Raw genomic sequence first — 20,778 nt, forward strand, 5'->3', positions numbered from 1 at the left:
AGGGGCCTTGTCTCTATTTTGCTGGGGCTCCCCGTGCAGAGCACGCAGGAGAGAGGGACGCGCGAGTGTGCGTGTCAGTGTGTGCACCCACCCACATGTGTGAGTGCCTGCGTGTGGAGGAGAACCTGAAAACCAAGCCAAAAAGCCCTGCCCTGAACATCTACTCGTCTCTCAGCACCCTGTGGTATCGAGTGCTGCTCACAGCAAGTGCTCTGGCATGTAAGCGATGGCTCTGGCAGAGCTGTGAAATATGCATCGTTTGTGCGTTTTGAGAGTCATACTTTTCCTCTAATTATCTTTCTTTCACTTGACAACCATCAGAGAGGCTGCCCTATCACCACTTAACTTTTTGCCTTGCTCCGGTTCTCCTTGGACGCCTTCCCGACAGCATCTGAGCACTGCTGAAGAAGGGTGCCCCAGTTCGCCCAGCTCTGTGCCACAGCATGAGGGTCCCTGGTGTCTTGTTCGTGCAAGGGGCCAGAAGGGAAACCCCTGATGCTGTAAGTGGGACAAACGAGGAGAATGGAATGGCTTGATTATGGCTGTGGGGCTCTGCTCCATTCCCACGGCTGGGCCAGACCTCCCATCCCACGCCCCTTCCCAGGAGGTCTGGAGCTGCTCGGTCAGCTATAGGGCCGGACTGAGCCCCCTTTGCCCATGGAACCATGCAGACATGTACCTGCCTGATCAACCTTCACGCAGACACCTATTTCCCCGTGATAGAAGAGCTTATATCATTTTGTCCACCTCTACACCAATTCTTTATTTGTTGCAGCTCAGCTTTGTTTTCCATTTGCTTCTCTGGCAGCTCTGGAACAGTTGGATTGCTGCGGATTTCATCAATGTGCTCTTTTAAATAGAAAGATGTTAGGCCTCCCCATCCTGCTGCCTTCGATGTCAGGCAGCCCGTGAGGCTCCGGTTCCCCGCTGGCACCATATGGCAGCATGGAAAATGGTTCTTCTCCATCTCAGATACCTGGATATGGCTAGCAGTGATTAACAGAGAGATTCACTGTTGTGCCCAGGGTGCAGAGGTAATTAGAAACACTGATAATCACAGTGCAATGGTAAAGAACGTCTCCCAGATTTATTGCCTCTCTCCCTGTTGATCCTGCAATGAGATTTAATACAATTTTACCCAAGCTAGGGCTATCCTGCATAAGAAACGGTAAGCAAAGTGGATGCAGGGACTTTTCTGGGAATTGAGAAAAGCTCAGCAGGGACATTGGGGTGCTCGTTTGGCCAGTCTGCCACATCCTCCCTGGCTTGCAATCCCACCTGCAAGGGGAAGGTGACATAGGGAAGAGCAGCCTTCTTCCCAGGGCAGCTGTGGTGGAGCTCGGAGAACATCTCCGGGACTGCCCCACAGCTCTCTCCGGGGAAACGCATTTATGGATGCTGCTGCGCTTTCTGAGCGCGACCCACGCAAGGTGCAGTGGGTCTGACCCACGCAAATAGCGTTACTGTGATTTGAAGAATGTGAAGTGTTAATGAGCTGGAGAGCTCAGAGGAACGGTGACAGACTAGCAAAGTGGTACTCGGTGGCACTGTGACAGACTGGATTGCTTTTCAGCTTTGCCAAGGCCTTGATACTTGGCCTGTAGCATACAGGCGTGGTGATAATAATTTGACTTCTGAAGTGCTCCCACATCAAAGCAATCAGTGCACTGTACCAAACACAAAATGCAATTAAACTAATGTATTGCGCTAGGGAGAATAAAGCTGAACTTCAGATTTGAGTTCCAATTTTTAAATGAGTGGGTGTGAAAAAAATCTAAATTAATCACCTACCGCATTTTCCATACTGAAGTGATGCCACCAGTACAGTCACAAGAGCTATACTAGCAAGCAACCAGATGAAGAGAGACTTTTAAGGCCCAATTTGTAATGCTGTCAACAACTACAAACACACCTGAGCTGGAGATTCAAACCAGGTGAGCCGAGGCGGGAGCAGGCTGTAAAATACAGGACAGAGAAGAAAGGTGGAGTGTGTCTGGAGGGGCCCTGGAAACAGCCAAGGAATGATACCGCCTCGTGCTTATGCAGTCTGGAGAGGCAGTAGTGCCAGCACTGTCTTACAGGTGGGGAAACTGAGGCACAGAGTGGGACAGTGGCTTTCTAGATGTCACCTGCTGACAGAGCGAGGATGAGTGGCTGCGCTTTCGGTTCCGCTTTGCTGTATCCCTTTGGCAAGCACGAGGGACTCATGCTGCCCTGTAAATCCGTGCCTGTTTGCTTTCTGAGAAGCCTGTGGCTTCATGCTCCTCTTCGGTTTTAGGTTACCAGAAGCAGCAATGGAAACCTGCCATTGCTCCCGTTATCTGGACTAATTTGGGCATCTCTGCATGAGGAGATGTTGCAGGGTGTGGACGTCCCCCCACGTGCACTGACAATGCTGTTCCCGTAGTTAGGAGCTCCATCCTTTATTCCGCAGTAAGACACCTCCTCGTGTTACCTGGTTATCTCTATTAATGATACAAAAGGATTGTGGATGGATTTCCATGGCAGAATACGTTCCACACTGTCGTGCCCACACGGCCTCTCGTAAGCACAAAACTGCATGGACAGTGGGATTTTTCCTGCTGCTGCTTTTCTGGCAGTGGACCCCCAAATTATAAACACAAGGGGTTTTTAAACACAACCGGCTTATCCCGCAGTAGGATTATCCCTGAAACATGGCACCTTGCCCTCTAGCCAGCCCAGGGAGAGGGGTCTCCAATGTAGCACTGGTCTAATATATAAAGCGGAGAGATGAAGGACGCCAGCATAATATCCAGTCATGCTGGGATTCCCTTCTACTTACAGCTAGAAACATTCCTGTATGCCAGCAATTAAAAATAAAAAAAATCCCGCATGTAATGTAGAACTCTGCTAGGGAGCTGCGACGTTCAGGCACCGGGTTGGATTTTATTACCATGATGACATTACACAAGCTTCCCCTCTCTCCCTCTTTGCCTGCTGTGCAGCTTCTCGCTCTCTCCCCATCTCTTTGGCTGCCCCCGCACGCCCCCTCCCCGCTCGCTCTGCAGCTGGGGTGGGAGAAGCAGGGATGCAGGTGGGAGAGGCGGCCCTGGGCATCCTCCCAGCCCTGGGCTCCCTCGGCTGGGATCCCCTGAGCTGCATCATTGGCATGCGGCGCCCGGCAGGACTGCATCACTGCTAGAGGAGATGCCAGCGCAGAGCCTCCCTGCGCCGCACGCCACGCTGCGCCGCGCCGCCGGCAGCACCGCCGACAACTTGGGGTGCCCAAGGTAAGAGCGAGTCGCTCCATCTGCTTCACCGGAGAGGGGGGAGAGGCAGCTGCCGGGAAGCTGGGAGTCCGTGGGGTCTCTGGGCAGGCGGCGAGGCAGCTCTAGGGGCAGGGAAAAGCTCTCTGCCAAAAAAACTAAACCAAAAGATGCCACTGAAAAACGAGGATGCTCAAAGGCGAGGAGTCAGTGTGTGAGTTGGAATGAGTCGGTGGGAACTGTCAGGGGCTCCGTTAGCTTAATGAGGTTGGAGAGGTCGGAGCAGTGGGGAGCGAAGCAGCGACTGGAACCAGCCCGGTTACGCTGCCGAGCTGCCCTTGCTCTCTGCGGGAGCCGAGGAGCTGCTGCGCGTTGGAGTTTTAACTCGGCTGAGGCAGTTTTTAAAGGAGTGCTCCCGGCGTGTGTCCAGGTCGCGGTGGGCTTGTGGGGAAGAAGCAGAAGGTGTTTGCATGGGGGAAGGTGCTGTCGTGTCCCCATGTGTGGCTGTGTGGGTGGTGGCACCCCAGGGCTGGGGGCGGACGTGCCAGGACCCGCACACACACCGGCCCTGGTTACCCCGCGGGTTACCGCACTGCCAGCACCCGTTTTAATTGTCCTGCCCTCATTATCCTCCCCAGTCTCTGGGGGAGCTTAAGCGCAGCTAAAGCTACAAACTGCAGTTAGTCACCCCTGTTAGGAAGGATTAAATGAAGCCACAGAGAGAAAAGCGATGATGCTGGGAGCTGGCGGGGCTGGCTCTCTGAACCGTGGCTGTGGTGGGATGCGACTTGTTCTTCTGGCGAGAAGTTCCCATGCATGTGTGCATGAATATAGCACATCCTATAGCACATCCAGATGTACATCTCTGCAGGGACTATTTTTCTTTTAGAGGACAAGTGTTGTTCAAGGCAGATTTTCACTATGTGCGTCAAACTGCAGTGATATGATCCATAACACCAAGAGCCCATTAAAAATAATGAGTGGGAACTGGGTCCACGAGGACCTTACTCGTCAGGGATGACCTCGTCTCAGGAAAAAAGAGAGAACCAGTAACAACCTAATGATTATAATGTGTAGGTGAGGGGCAATGCGGTGCTCCGTGTGCGCTGAGGGGAACCCTCACTGTGTTTAGGTTGGGCACTTGTAAGCACATTCTGGAGCTTAAAGGGGTCTCCTGCCATGGGGGGTCATGGCAGAAACTTCAGGTAGAATGAGAGTAAGTCATGTGTCTAACATGGAATGAAAATTGCTGTTTCATGGCTCCTCTGGACCCCTGGCGTTACCGTTTGGGGGAAGAGAGAGGAAAAAGGTTAATTCTCTGCCTTACTTAGCCAGATACTGAATGCACAGTAGTGCTGCGCTGATCATCCCAGGGTGAAAGCACTGAGCCAGGTGTCTGCTGCTTGTTTGGAAACACACCTTAGTGCCTCTGCCCTAAATAACACTTCATGCAGTGGGATGCCCATGGTCAGACTGCTCTGCCCTGCAGGACAACCTGGAGGAAGGAGTGGGAGCAGAGGCAGCATCCAGGCCTTCCTCCAATTCTTATTCCTGATGGAGAAACCCTCTTCCATCCTCTGTCAGAAAGAGGAGGGGAACATTTCCCTCCCTGCAGGAGATCTGCCACAGGGAGCAGCCACCTACATGGGGACCTTAGGTCTCAGGAGCTCCATGAGGTCCTAGTTAGCTCCTGATCTCTCCCCTCTTCGGGGCCCTGCAGGGAGAGGCATGTCCATTGTTATTAGATGAGCTCAGCCAGAGATCAGATCTGCAATGACACCTTTGGGTTTCCTGACATGATTTTGCAAATGCGTAAGGGGAGTGCTGGGGAACCCTCCTGGACCATCAAAGCCAGACCCAGAAAGCAGCCGACAGGAGACAGCCTTCCTGTTCAGCTGGCCCAGTTAGGAGAGGTCTATCCCATGAAGTAACGAGGCCATTTACACCCATTTATGTTCTGGAACATCCCTGAATGAAAACTATCGATTGAGGCAGCTGAGCTGGCGGTGGAAGCCCAGCTTTTGTGCCTCCTTGTGCCAGGCTGGGATACAGCCCCTCAACCTGCGGGTGCTGAAGCAGGGTGCTCCCCAAAAAGTGGCCTTCCACATGCAGATGATCTTTGGAAATGCGGCTGCTTGTCTGCAGGTAGGGTGTGGGCACCAACTTCCGACAGTGCGGTCAAAATGAATGTGAGAAATCCCACCATAAAAGTAAGAGCACACGACCTGGTATTTGCTACAAGGGGTACGTGAGTTTAGTTTCAAAACAGGAGTTGGTCCAGCCTGTGTCTGCAGGGAAAAGGCAGGATGCTGAAGACGCATCCCATTCTTGCTCGTAATAACCTCTGGGCTGGGAGCATTGCTTTTGGTAAAATGAAGTAGGAGAGATGAAGAAAGCAAAAAAACCCCTGTGATCGGTGGTCATGCTGTCCCACCCGTACAACTCAATGCTGGACAAAACTTGGTGAGGCAGGGCTGGGTTTTGAAGCACAGCCTGCTCTTGATACAGCATGAGCCCGGCTCCTATCCTCTCCTGCGCTGAGTGCCAGCCTCTGCGTCCTCCCTCCTCTGCTCAGAGCTGTCGTGGGTGGCCTTTCCCTGGGCTGGCCGTGAAGTCCTGGGATTGCTAACAGTCCTGCTGGGGAAGCCAAAGCCGGCCTCGAAAATCCGCTTGCTGCTCTGTCAGGTTGGCAAATTGATTTTCCAGCTCATGAGCTGAACCTCCGAAATTGTTCTCTTCTGAAAAGATTATGGAATTACTCCCGTGCTAATGAATGCTTTAATGTTACGGTGACTAAAAGTCCCATAAGGACTTTAACAGCCAAAAAAAAGGACACTGTAGGAAAGGGGGGCCTGCGGTGGCTGTGTCAGACCTTACTTCACCATCTGGGGCAGAGGAGGAGGAAGATGACTGGAGATGGAAAACGAGAGAAGGGCGAGGAGGGACGTGTGGTCTGCTGGGAAGCTGCCGAGCTTTATCGCTCTTTCTGCGAGGGCAAGGAGGGAAGGTTACACGTTACCTACTGCTTTTCCTGTTCAGCAGCTCCCTGGCAAACACCCGTCCCCTCCGGCAGTGGGGTCAGCTCAGCGCCCGGTGACCTGCCGGGGGAGCCCCAAGGGCGGGCGGCAGAGCCAGGTCTCCATCCTCTGCTCCAACCTGCCACGGGATTATCCCAGTTCAGCACTTAACCCTTCTACCCTCCCAGCGCATTGCTGTCAGGCTCTGTCGTTCAGGACCGTGACCCTGGTTTCCAAATTAAGAGTAGGACAGTGTATTCCCTGACCCCACCAAAGGAGTCTGGAGTTTATTGGGGAGAAAATGTGCTTCTGGGGATGAGCCTGCCATGATCCTCTTGGCTTTCACAGAGCTACAGTCTTATCTCTGCTTTACTAACCTTGGTTTTATTACACCATAACTCCACGGTTACAACCGGGTTGTCCCGGATTTGAGCAAGAGCAGAGTCACCCCCCGAGGACGGGATGGGGAACCAGTGCAGGGACAACATCTCCATGCCACACGGGCTGCAGTGCAAGGGGAAGGCTGGTCTATATTTAGGGAAGGGCTCTGCACAGAATGGGTAATCCTCTTTCCGTGAATTATCCAGCCTGGGGATTAGACTGCTTTAAACTTCCCCCCCAGCCTCCCCTGCTGCAGCCTGGCTCAGTGGGGACCAGGGGGGCAGTGGCTGGAGGGAGGGGGTGAGGGGTGAGCGGGCAGGTTGCTGATGACTCATTTGGCTGCTGCCAGCCTCGCCAAGCCCTCCGAGGGGTCACCGCGGGCCCAGACGCAGAGTGACACACGAGTGACGTGCAAGGCGAAAGGGAACACTATGGCATTCCGATTAGGAAAGAACACGGAGCTTTATAAATAATTGTGGAGACGAGGGAGTGCGGCAGCAGGTAGGAGGAGGGACAAGAGACCCAAAGCCACGGTTTTCCAAAGTGTAATATCCTCGCCAGACTTCTTCAAGCTGTTTCTCTAAGCAGAAAAAGGGATGGTTTTTGAACTGCAGCCGATACATCTGAGAAGATGCTCCAAACCCACTGGCTTGGGCTGGCTCTGCAAATGCGATTCTGGGGATGCAAGTCAGGTTCATCTATTTGGAGTGCGAATGGATCACTGTCAATACTCCATTAAAATGTTGAAGGGAGGCCAATAACACAGCTCAGGGACAGTGAGGGTGCGGGGGAAATGGGATGTGAGGAGGGAGGCTGGCTGGATGGCACCAAAACCTGAGTATTTCACTCACAGTCATGGGGCCAGTGCCCTGTGCGTAGAGAAGACAGATTTCTGTCCTTTACCTAGTGGGCAGCTGCTAGAAAAAAGAAGTTCTGTCACTAATCTCACGCTGGGGACTTGTACATGCCATAGAGGAGACATTCTTGTCACCCTGCATGTGGGTCTTGGGACAAAGCTGTGGTGGGGAGAAGAATGAGGAAGGCTGAGCTGTGCCATGCCAGGCTGCGGCTGACCCCCAGCTCTGCAGGGATGCCATGGGAGCTCTTCCTTCTGGTGCCAAAGGCAGTAGGAAAAGGGAGGGATCTGCTTTTGAAGTAGGAGCAAAGTCCTTGTTCGGAAGACTGAGACAGCTGGCACCGCTGATTTTCTGTACCTGGGTTTGTGGTGGGGCCACTTTTTCCTCCCTTCATCTCTAGAAGCTGGGATCTGTCTCAAAACTAGTGTGGTTTGTCTTCCTTCGCTCTGCTTTCTGGGCTTTAACTAAGAGATCAGTGCAGGGTTTTGATTTCCCCAATTCCCTTTGCATTTTGCTGCTGCCTGGAGGTCTTGTCACTTTGTCCTGGAGTTATATCCCCCTGGATGCCAACCCTGTGGACCCTCACAGTGCAGCTGCCATCCCCAGACCCAACCTTGTCACTCTTGTCTGAACTGCTGAAAAGTCAGGTTTATTCATGGGGAAGCCAAGTGCACCAAGGCACTTCGTTTTCCCTGCATTTAAATCAATTTAATCTACTCTCTGCTGCTTACCCTACATAAACTAAATCAGGACTTCGACCCTATTGTATTTTCCCCTGCCCAGAACCCTGCCCAGAATTTAAAAGCCTCGTCCTGCTGTTCAGCATTCCCACTTTTACTCACATCATCTACAGGACGCTATTTAAATAACTTCAAGGGAATTTGAGTCGAAGCGGGAATAAACTCACTCCTAGGAAGGGAAAGAGCTTGGCTGGCCCTGCAGCTCCTGCCTTGCCCAGGCAACGCAGGCAGAGCTTGTTTCTGTGTGAGCTTAGAGCTAGAAATCACCGGAGAAAACCTGGATAGAAGAGGGAAAGCAAAGAAGGGAAAGACCGGGGAAAGTCTTTGCTGTTAACGTGAGCTAGCGTGTCTTTTCCTCCCTGCGTCGAACATCCTCAATTTCCTGTTTAACTTAAAGTCAACACATCTGTCACGTTAGCATCTCCCGCTGCCTGGTTCCCCCGAGCCACCCCCCTCCCATCTGCTCTCCCTCCTGCCTCCAGCCTCCCCCCGCTCCTATCGCTGTGTGGCTGGGGGGGGAGATGTGTGTGCGTGCGCCTGTGTTTTCTGCCGGCTGATGGACTTTTCCATTGCTTGTGCTTCAGTACCTGGATGCGGTCGCAGCGGGATGATCGGCTTGGCTTGCAGAGCATTTACTTCTAATCTCCGGCTTGTGACATCCTAGCGGAAAGGGGGGACCCTTTCAGGAGCAGCTCCACGGGCTAGAAAGAGGGGAAATGGCTGGTGAACGGCTGTGATGAAATATTTCCTAGTTCTGGTAAGCGATGCTTTTCTCTTTGGTCCCTTTCTGGACAATCGGTCCGGATGCAAAAGTAATAAGGCTTAACGGGGTAAAAAGCAAAGGGAAGTGAGCTGAAAAAGAGACAGAAACAAAACCAATCGAGCCCGATCGGTTTGTACTGAAGCTTTTCCAGGGGTCAATGCTCATCAAAGCAATTTAATTACTATTATCAAGGGGCTGGGAGCTGAGCAGGTCAGACAATGTGTGTGCCTAGGCAGTCGGAGCAGCTTTCACTCGCATGCGGTTTCATCGCCCGCTCTCTATCTTTTTTCCTACGTGATTTCCAGCTTGGTCTGGGGCACATTCGGAGCTCACGGCCAAGCACCAGCGGTGCTCTCCATGGGTTCTAGGCTACCTGAATGCTGCCTTTCCTGCCTTGCGCTCTTCACTGCAGGAGCTTTGGAAGGTCATTCATGAATTCTTGCCCCTAAGTTGATGCATGAAGCCCCTCAACTTTTCTATCTGATCGACTGTCTCCGTCATGAAGTCTAACTGCATTTTTCCCTGAAACCGGTCCCCTAGGTGCTGTGAATAGCTGATATATAGGGAGTTGCAGATAAAGATGTTTGGAGGGAAGAGGGTCTAGCTGGACTACACACTGCTGGACAGTGAGCTTTCTGATGTCCTGGACATTAGCTTACTCTAAATGAGAGGTTTGCGAGTCGATTTATCCCACGGGACTGTCAAAATGGGTGTCCTGCTTCTAAGTCGAGTGACAGCAGAGCTCTTACACTAGGGATGAATATAGGGCCCTAGTTTAAAGAGGATCAGGGAATAATAAACCTGAGAGCAGCCTTTGCAATCTGGCTGTATTGAATCTGCAAAGGTCTGTACATAACGTATCTCTGTTGACTAAAAACAAAGGAAAAATACAGTGATGAAGCTTTGGCAATTTTGCTGACAGGTACAAAGCTGTGACCTTCTTGACAGACCTTGTGTTCCACCCAAAAACTGGTGCAAAATTTGTTTTGGGGATACCAAAACAAGTTCTTTCTGGATGTATTTATGGCAGGCAGAGTTAAAAACTACTCCTGGAGAACATTGCAGAGATGATTTGGTTATGAAAATATTCCTCTCATGATGTATTCATACAGAAACCTCCACTTGCTGAAAACTCGCGCATTTCCTGCTCTTTGATGTTAGATACTGTGACACTTAGAGTGGGGCACTCTGGTTATTGTGCTAATTCTAGAGCAACCTTGAAGTTTCAAGCACCGGTTACATTAAATCTAAAGACAAAGATCCTCCTTTCCTAAGCAGCAAGTTTTGGCTGGGATTTTTGTTTCGCTTGTGTTTCAGAGTGACAACCTTTTGTACTAAACCTGTGTCTGGCGAGCAGTGGGTGAAATGAACACAGGGAAGTGCGCTGTGCAAGGAGGAGAGAGTGCAGGAATTGCCTAATTTGTTGTCTTTGGGGGGGATTGATGGTTGTATGTGTGGGGAAATCTTCTTAGAGAGGAGAGCTTTTGCTTCCTCTCACTGAAACCCCACGGTTTGTTTCAAAAGTTGAAAATCCTTCATTCCCTGTTTCCTGGAAAAACTCTTCCGAGCACCAGGAATTTACATGAATTGCTTTTCTTGTTGAAATGTCTTCTAAAACCTGCAGGAACGTTGATGTCAGAGTATCTTTGCTGTCAGTTTAGTGTTTGTGTGCACGTGACTTTTCTCCCACGTTCAGTCCGAGACGTTGGGCGGTGGTGGCCGCGCTTTGCTGCTCCCTGCTGCGGTGCTGCCTGGAAGGGTTAATTTCTCCTGCTTAATTAATGGCTCTGTAATATTTATAAAGAGAAAATCCTCATACCCATCTGTGGCAATTTTGGTACATCTGCCAAGATGAAATTCTAGGGCCAAATGAATATTACAATAAGCTAGATGTACAGATTTTTATAGCATCCCAAAGATATTTCCCGAGAGTTGCTGATTTGATGTCGGGGAAGTAAAGGACAGATCCTAAAGTCTTTGCCTCTGGATGGAAACAGAATTGAATGTGCTACAGAATTAATGAGTGTTATGACTTCTAACTGAATTTTAGTCTTTTCTCACACACATTTGGGCTATAAAGGATGGATTTACCTTGTGAAAAAAAAACAAAAAACATTTGGTAGGGCAGGGAGTCATATGAGATCCTAAATGAAGAATACTCCAGATCATTCCTGTGAAGACACTTGGCATCACTGTCATTATTTCTTCAAGACAAGGTAATCAAGGAGATGGAAGATGAAACCTTTCCTTGCCAGGGAAACTTCCACATTATTTGATTGAAATTGGAATCCAGTCACCTCATGCTTGTCTCTCCAGATTTTTCTTAACCACATCTGCTAAATTACCACCAGCTATTTGCGTTTTAAATGAGGGCTTCCTCCCGCACAACCCATCTGCTCAGCCTGTTTGTTCTTCCCATGCAGTCACGACTTTGTGATCACGTTTATGTCAGTAGAAACCCACTGGTGTTGTGGGGAGAAGGAAGAGGGGAACAAGGTGGCCTTGCAGATTTCCTTGGCTGTGTTGAATTCGAAAGAGCAGTTGGGTTAAAAGAGGGGGAAGAACCTCTTATGAAAGAGAATTAAGCCAGGGTGAGGGAGCCAGGAAGTTCAGGTCACTTTGAGGACGAATCTTCTCTTTTTCTAGTACTATCCTAGAGAATCTTTATGATTAGACACTATAGATTCTCCCATGTCTAAGGTGACATAGCTTACCTGGGCATGTTCTTAACTGCCTTAATGCCAGGGATGAAGAAGAAATTAAGGCTTTTCTTGCTTGGAGGTGGCTGAAATGTGGGAGTACTTTATGGTGTTCTAATCTGCCTCATTGAAGTGGAGGGGCTACAGGTTTTCAGAGATGTTTTCTGCTCACCTTGGTGTGACAAACCTGGGGATATGATTATAGATATAGAGGGATGTGTTAGAGATCTACAAAGTTGTGAGTGACATGGAGACAGTGAGTAGTGCTGTTGACTATCTCTTCAAGTCCAAGATCCAGTCAACATCAGAACTAGCTAATAGAAGCCAGGTGCAGATCCAAGATGCCTGTACCTGACCGTTCAAATGTGAGGCAGTCCTGGTCCATAATCTAAATTACCAAATAATAAACGCTGATATGGCCAACGTGGCTTCCAGACCAGAACTGCCCTGTGTCCAACCAGCTTGAAGCTATCTGTTCCCTTATGTGGGTAAGATATAGATACTGACAGTGGTTTGTAAGATGCCCCAGAAAAACAGAAAAGATGGATGTGCTGAGATGTGCTCAGCTGTGTTTTCTTCTCCCAGTTCTTAAGGGAGGGCATGAGCAGAATAGCTCCCACACCCCACAGCCCTGAGGGTCGTGTAGACTATGTGCCAGAGATTTGGGGTGTCATGACCTGGCTTAGCTCAGCTTATACGGCAGTCATTCATGCCTGGAGTTCATTTTGTATAATGAGAAGGATCATTATAATGAGTGGGATCACCCACTCATAGCTGAAAGCAGCCGTCTGTCTCTTAGGTGGAACAGAGCAGCCAGGAGAGCAGAATATGTTATATTCACAGTGGAGATGCTGGGAAAGAACAGAAAGCAGTATTTTAGCAGCACTTTTGACTGAAGAAATTGCTTATGATGGCCCATGCATAGACACAGCCATCTGAGAGATGCCTTCACCCTTCTCCTGCTTCGTGGTCGCTGTTGTCCTGCCTAGGAGAGAGACTTTGCATGAGGACTGCATCAGGCCTGATGCTGGGCAGGCTCCTACAGGAGATGCTGCAGGACTGTGCAGCAGCTGGTTCTCGATGATTCAGTGTTTTCAGTTAAACTCAGTGTTTTGCTGTGATTCACGGCAGCTCCTGTGGGAGATGGGTTTGGCGGAACCTGGAATTCATCTGCTCCCGACTGGGTGATGGATGGATTTGTTCAAGCTCTGGTTCCCACCATGCTGCCAGCACAGCAGCTGCCTCCCTGGCATCCTGTCCTCCCAGGCCAACAGCAAGGGAGAAGAATGGTGTCTTCAGGACAAGGCAGCCCTGGTATTTCCACCCAGCAGACCCCTGGGTACCATTTCAACACAGAGTTTCCCAGTCCTGTCCTGAAGATGATCCCTGTGGGGTGTTTTGTAAAAATATGAGAATGAGTAAAATCTCTGCAGATTTTTTGAAAGTGCTCTGGGAGCCAGCCTGCTCCTGCACATGACATGTGTGGTTTACACCCCTCCTACTCTGAGGACTGAGCTCCAGTACTGCAGTGGTGACTGAAGGCAGGTCCTCTGACACGACACAAGTGATCACAGCCAGGTCTCAGGGACTGCACCCACCACATCCCACCAGGCAGCAGGGAAAAACCTGCCTCCTCCGTGGAACATTTCTCTTGCCCTTTACAGCAGGCGGTCAGACTGCTGCAGATTTGCCAGCTTTAACTGCTCTAATTATTGCAGCTTACAGGTTCCTGACCTCCTGAGCTCATACCCGTGCCCTTCTTGGGCATGCGTGATGCTCCTGGTGTCTCCCCTCTGCCTTGGCACTCAGAAGAAACCCCTGTAGCCGTGGTGGTGGTTTCTTTGAAGAACCTCACTTATGTAGCAGTCTTACAAGTAGTGATGGCCCCCAAACAAGCCTGGTGACATCTGGTTTTGCAGCTACCATCCTCCTCTAAGGCACGTTCCCAGGGGATTAGCACAGCCAGAATATGAGGTTAGAGACAGATTGAATTGGATCCCTCCATGATGATGACTAAAGGAACTGGTGAGGTTTGGGGGACAGGGATGGGAGTACACAAAAATATTTTTCTGTCTGTACTTGGCACAGAGAATCTATTGCACCGGACACTTATAGTGATGGATAAAAGCTCTTTTAAATTTACAATCTGTCCTGGATGGCTGTATCCTGATTGTAGTCTCAGGGCTGTAAATCCAGCAAAATATGCAAAATTCCTCCAGACTTATATCAGAATAAGAGATACGTGGGCTATTATGAAGGATGTGGCACCTCATAATGTAATAAACACAAAAAGTGATCATTCTGCTCTCTGTACATGGGCTCAGGGCTCTCTCTGCCCTGACAGATGGGAGGAAGGTGAAGAGGGGGTGATTTGGGTTCATGGCTGCTTGGGGCCACAAGAGGTGTGGGCTTTTTCCAAAGCCCTGCAACAACTGGGTCCGGTTCTCAAATGCTTTCAGCCCACTGCAAGGGAGGAAATCTGACCCAAATTCCTCTCACCTGCTTCCACTGAAGCTCAGAGTGGGCACCAGCGAGATCAGCCGCTTCTTGGGGAGCTACATTTGTCCTCCTGTGCCCCCACGCCACATGCACTTGGAGCCCAAATTCGCAGATGTTTTAGCAGGGCTGTCTCCTTGCAGGGATCTAGTGTGCATTAATTATGAGCATGTGTAGATGAGGTGTTAAATGATTTATACGCAGACCCAGATTGAGAAATCCCGGTGGTTTCTTCTCCTGATGTGTAGGCGCTGTTGGCAATTAGTCAAGCTTTCCTGACATTTAGGAGGAGCTGAGGAGCCTTTTTGCTTGCGATACAGACCCAGCGTTGCTGGGCTTGGTGGAGGCTGAACCTTCCTGGTGAGTCAAGGCTGTTTGTGACCAGCATGGAAGCAGCATGGAGCCCATTTCCAGTGGGACGGGTGCTTCCACGGCGAATCCTGCCATCATCGCTGCCGTTCATTAGCTCTCTGGGGACTGCAGTGATGTTCTGACGTTGGGCCACCCTTGGGAACATGGGGAATGCCTTTTGCATTCTCAGAGCCAGAGGATGAGAATTCAGAGCAGAGTAATTTTAATTAATCTTGTATCTATTATTTATCACTAATTGAATATGCTTTTGGCACTTTTTTTTTTTCCTTCCTTTAGATAACGGTGTTTAGGGTTGGTTATTAGTGTCTGTTTTATAATGCTAGCAGGATAGGATCCTTTGTTCTTAGGAGCTCAGACACTGCAAATCATCGGAGATGCTGCCTCTGCCACGGCCGTGCCTGGCGTGGTGCCCATGCATGCCGGGAATCACAGGCATCTCCATCCCAGGCAGTCCATCAGCAGGGAAAAAAGCCAGAGCCTCGCTGGGGGTTGGGGGCTGCAAAGGGCTGGGGAGGGTGCAGGACTCAGGGGCTCTGGTAGGAAACACTCATGGACTATTTCTGACCAGAAGGCGTTTGGTATTTTGACACTTTTGTTTTTGAAAAGCCAGCTGTGGCCACCAACTAAAGCAGGACAGTTCAGGGACTCCTTCTTACGGCTTTATTTTAACGCAACACTTTAGCACACGGGCTAAAAGCGGAGTCTGTGTTGAATGCTGCAGAGCCAACCCACTGAAGGATGGTGTCCTTTCAACCCCTCTAATCCCCCTAACGCACACGGGACGGGCACTAAGGGAATGGGGAAAGATTAGGAAAGGCCTAAATTTGCCCCCCCCAAAACACACACTGGAAGTTCTGCAAAGCCTTGTCTGTAGCTGAGATTTACACCCTGCCTGCTTTAAAACTGGATAGAAGTGGGAGAGAGCTCAAGTCCTGCATGTTTAGATGGGAGAAGAGGAGGCTGAGGGGAGACCTCATTGCCCTCTACAACTCCCTGAAAGGAGGTTGGGGAGAGGTGGGTGTTGGCCTCTTCTCCCAGGTGAATAATGACAGGACCAGAGGAAATGGTCTGAAGTTGTGGCAGGGGAGGTTTAGATTAGATATTAGGAAGAATTACTTCACTGAAAGAGTGGTCAGGCACTGGAACAGCCTGCCCAGGGAGGGGGTTGAGTCACCATCCCTAGAGGTATTTAAGAAACATCTAGATGTGGCACTTCAGGGCATGCTCTGAAGGGCAGAGATTGTAGGTTGTTGGGTATTTTTGGTTTGTTTTTTTTTTTTTTTTTGGTGTTTTTGTGTGTGTGTGTGTATGGTTGGACTCGATGATCTCAAAGGTCCTTTCCAACCATGAAGATTCAATGCTTCTATGATTCTATGACTTACAATCACAGGGCGCTGAGCACAGCAATTTCCCAGCCGTCAGCAGGAAGGAAAGTAAGATTTACACCTGGATGGCAGCTGAGAAGTTGGAAGGGAGGAGTGAAAAACCAGGCGCTTCAAAGCCGCGCTATTTGAAAGGAGCTACAGCGGCAGGCTGAAACGGGGCTCCCGGCTGGCTTCCCACCGCAGCGAGCGTGCGAAGGGGGCTCAGGCTCAGGGTGGAGAGGGGCTCGGCAAGGACAGGAGCGTTCCCCGTCCCTCACCCACTCTGTGCTAGGCAGCTGCTGCCCGTCCCCACTGTTTCGGGCCACGCAGCTGATTAAATATTGAAAGGGTTTGGTTGCTGTTGCTTGAAAGCTTCTGTCTGGATGAAAACGAAGTTATGTGAGGACAAGCTTGTGCTGGTGCAGTTAGTCTCTGTTTCAATATGGCTGTCCATAAATAGACCCAAAATAGCTTTGTGGGTTGTAACGTAAAGGCAGTGTTAGGACGTGGGTTTGGGTCACTCCTTTTTGGAGGCAAGGTGTGGGGGAGTTCTGGGAGCGGGGTATTGCACATGGGGGTCAGGCTGAGCTGTCAGAGAGACCCTGTGGTGTTCGGAGGCCGTTGCGGGTCCTCAAAGGCTGGTTGTGGTGGGAGCTAACACCTGATGTTTGTGTGTTCACACGGCAGCCTTGCTCCAGGCTCACCTCCCACACACCCCCGTCGCCCTGGGGGAGACAGTGATGGATGGAGATGCCGGCAGAGAGCGGGGAGGGAGAAGGGATTTGTCGTGGGTTATAGGATTAGGCAGAGGTGGGAGGAGAGCTGGGATTACAGGTAGGGGCCAAAAGTGGATGGAGGGAGAAACGAAAAGGGTTGACCTTTCTGGGAGGCTGCTTGTAAACAACGGGAGAGCTCTATGGAGCATCAGGCACCTGAGACCTCGGGGTGACTAAGCAGTGGGAAAAGGAAGCTGAGTGTGGAGGAAGAAGGTCCTTTACTGACAAGTGGCACAGTCAAATCTCAAACATAGACACCCTGAATTGCTTTCAGGTGGAAGAAGAAAAACTGACCATTTTTCTGCTCCCCAGCCAGGCCCGCTGTTGCGCTCTCATCTTCTGAGAGGACGTGGAGCGCATTTTCCAGCTTATCAGCTGTGCACAGTCGGGAGCCTCCTAAACCTTATGGCTTGGTGCCTTCCTTACAGAGCACCGAAGGGGCAAGCCTTCGTGGTCCCCATCAGCGGGATTTCCAATTGCCTCTCTCAGCTTTCGGGTAACCTGGGTACTGGATTCACCCATGGAGGTCCCAAAATCACTGCTAACACCCATTTTTGCTTTCACGTGTTTGTATAAAATCGCTTCTTTCCTGCATCCCAATGAGGATGCAGCCATTTCGGTCTCTGTGTGGGCTGTGTCCCACAGGGAATGTCACAGCAGAGCGGCTCAAGATGTTCAGTCACTCTGAGCAGTCAGAGAAGACGTGGTTGAGCTGGAAAAGAAAGTTCCCTTCATTGTCCGAGTGTCCCAAATAGATGTTAAAATCTTCTGTCCTGTGACCAAGGGAAAACTTTGGAAAAATCTCTCCGATCTGGTTAAGTAGGAATATATCCAGATAATAGTTATCCACTTGATTTTGGGGTTGCTGTGATCTGCACAGATGCCAGATAGTCTGCCATCAAAGTACCAGGCCACCCAGCAGGCAGGCAGCTCTCCAGCCTGGGGGAAAAGGACAAGCTGGGTCAATGCTGGTCCCACTGGGTCACGCAGAGGTTCGGGCAGAGAAAGGAGAGGCAGCATTTCCATCCTTCCTGCAAGGCGAATTTAGTCCTTGCATTGGACTGCATTTGTTTTAATATATAATCACCACTGAAGACTGGTTTCTGGTTGTTTTCATCTATAAATTCAGTCAAATCTGCCATAATTTTACTTAATATTCCAGATGGTAGCATCCTATGGTAGAAGAGTCCTGTAGAAACACCTGTGAGCCAACGTACAAGCAAAACTGCCTACTTGCAGCCTAAGTGGACTGCACAGTATTTCCTAAACCCAACATGGAATTTAGCAGTTAATTTTTTCAATGGTTGGGAAAAAGGGATCGTATTTATCTTTCTCGTTCAGTCTAAGGTGGTATGTCCGCAGCAGAATTTGCTGTTCACATTTTCATTATTCTTTAGAGCTAATTGAGACTTGATTTCAAAAATTACATTAATCAGTTCAGCTTATAGTAGCCATCGATCAGTTCCTAAGTGTTTTTTAATGGTGTTACGTGACAATTGTTAATTGTACTTGATTAGAAGAACAGAATCACAAGAGGGCTGAGGGATGGATTCTCAGCTGAGCAAATCTGGATTAATCTGCAGCCCAGAGGTTCTGATCCATAACGTATTTGAAATCAAATTAAAACTCCAGACTGGTGTTATTGGAATGGGATGTGTGTTCATGGTGAAAGTCATTTGATATAATTTTGGCATCCTTTTTGTTCTTTCAGAGCCTCTACTGTAGCTGTTCAGTTTCAATTATTTTTTCCTAATTGTTATAAAAAAGTTGTCTTTGCGCTGGGAAGTATTCCATCTGGAAGACTTCCAAAACAAAATATTTCCCTTGACATTTAAAAATCAAATTCTGAAACAGATTTTTATTCCTACTGGATTTAGATAAGCTATCTGATTAAAAATCATCCGAAATTTCCATCTCCAAACAATTTACTGTAAAATGCAGGTCCTGATTGTAATTATTTAAATAACCATTGTTGTGGGTTTTTTCCTCATACCTGCTATGAAAGAATACTATGATTTTGGCAGGCTTGCAACGTCTGAGACCATGTGGCTCAGCAGAAGTGTGTGACGTGAGGAAGAAAAAGCAGCCTATTACATCGGTGCTATACGGCTTTTCCCTCAAGTGGGGAATGATGCAGGGTCTGCCAACCCCCAAAAGTTGCAATAAAGCTCCCCAGGTAAACCGTTCAGCTCGGAACAGACATTTCCCAGCGGTCTTGATCTCCTGTGCACCTTCCTTGCCCAGGACTAGCTTCCCCTTTTGATGCTGCGTGGAGGCCAGAAGCCGGGGGGCTGCGGGGTGGGGGCTCAGGGCAGAAGCTGAGCCCTGCTGTGCACAACCTACTGCTCTCACCAAAAGGAGCTCTTGAACTCCCATGGAGGAGGCTGTGGCACCTGAATTATGAGACAACCTTTGACTTTGTCCGATTAGTAAGTCTAGCGGTCGTTCAACTTCTTCCTTGCTTTGGTTCCTCCTTTCTTTCAGTTTCAAGGGGGTGGAGGGATCTTTCCTGGGTGGGAAAGGTTATCGCGGAGGGACGGCTGCGGGAGCGATGGTACAGGGCTCGGGGCCACCCATGCACAGACATCCCCCTCCCCATCAGGGAGCCGGCGGGTGCTTCAGTGGCATTTCCATGCAGCAAAACGAGCAGCTCCTCACCTTGCCCTTACAGCAGGCTGGGTGGTGGCAGCTGGTGGCCGCCTGCCCCGTGGGGGTGCAGGGGATAATGGAGCTGCTTCCCTGATTAACTCTGGCAGCGGCTGCTGAGTTAATTAGTGGTCGAATCTAAGATGCTGGCAAAACAGTATTGCTAATTTGTCCGCAAATGCAGCTCATAGCTGGGAGGGTTTAGGGTAAATTTCATCCCCACCGTTAGCAAAAATATTTTTCAAAATCTGCTTCAAAATGAATGCTTAAGCAGGAGATGCCATGACTGTTTCCACTGTGAGATTCCATCATGAGATTCAGTCTGCATGAGATTTTGGTGCAGTGTCTTCTTACGTGGCTTTATTTTGCATCCATCCGTCCCTGTTTGCTCGTGTCTGGACGGCCTTGCCCTTGCCAGGGTGCTCATCCAGGTTTCTTCTTCCCATGGATGGGGAATCTTGCTTTCTCCAAGCAAAGGAGATCAGGTTAAGCGTGAGAGGCTCCTGAGAGGTGTCTAGAAATAATTCATGTAATGTGCCTGCAGAAGCAGAGGCTTTCTCTGCCCAGCCATGCATGGTTAAAGCGCATAAAGGGATCTCTCAGGATCCTGCTCAAGTGCAAAGGACGGACAGGATCCACAAAGCCTGATCTAGAGAAAGATGTCCCTGCCATGGCATAAGCATTGGACTAGATGACCTTTGAAGGCTCCTTCTGACTCCAAACATTCTATGATTTAGTAATTTCACATGGAGCAATGATACAGGGTTGCAGGCACTCAGAGCATCCCAGTGAGCATGCGTATCCTTGCAGCTGGGAAAACACCCTTAACAAATGTTCATTACAATAGTAACCGTTTAGCCATTGGCTTGTCTCCATGCTAAGATCTGTGCATCTGCAACTCTTTTTTTCCTGCCTGTTCCAGGTAGACAGATGTTTTCTTTGGGGGTGTTACGGAGACGGTAAATAGCTCAGATCAGGATATTGCGCCCGTGCTGTGTCTGCTTTCATCAGCTGCTCTTTCTACAGGACATTGGACGTAAGAGTCTTTCGAGTGGGTGATGGAAAAAAGCTGGAGCGAAAAGGGAGAAAGGGTGTAAAATGGAGTTTCTTGTTCAGTCACTGCTCGGTTATCCAGCACAGAGAAGGGTTTTTATTTTTTTCCAGCAATTGCCAAGTCAAGTGCGCATATCAAAGTTTACGGAACAGGCCCTTTCTGCATCCTTATGCAAAACATTTCTTGCTTGAAGAGGGAGCCAATTACCGTGCATGTATTTACCCAGCTCGTGGAGCCTGCCTGGCTCCTATCTATATTTCATGAGTCTTGACACTCCCCGAGGCTTGCCGCACTCTGCTCTGCCTGCAGTCACGGGCTCCTCAACCGCAAAAGCAACAATGACTCAAGAAAAACGCACGAACAGGTGAAGCTCCCTGGAATTTCCT

The 20,778-nt window shown here is 49.7% G+C and overlaps 1 protein-coding gene across 2 annotated transcripts in view; it reads left to right on the top strand.

Moving 5' to 3' along the window:
* The first annotated feature begins 2,945 nt into the window (after nt 1-2,945).
* SV2B (synaptic vesicle glycoprotein 2B) overlaps nt 2,946-20,778 on the top strand; it is a 70,044-nt gene continuing 52,211 nt past the window's right edge. The window contains exons 1-2 of one of the 2 annotated variants that reach the window (XM_063346272.1): nt 2,946-3,251; nt 8,807-8,979. The gene's annotated coding sequence lies outside the window, so the exon portion shown is untranslated. The remainder of the gene's footprint in view (nt 3,252-8,806; nt 8,980-20,778) is intronic. The other variant, XM_063346274.1, reaches the window with a different exon arrangement.

Source organism: Chroicocephalus ridibundus, chromosome 9 (assembly GCF_963924245.1).
Source record: "Chroicocephalus ridibundus chromosome 9, bChrRid1.1, whole genome shotgun sequence".
Lineage (NCBI taxonomy): Eukaryota > Metazoa > Chordata > Aves > Charadriiformes > Laridae > Chroicocephalus > Chroicocephalus ridibundus.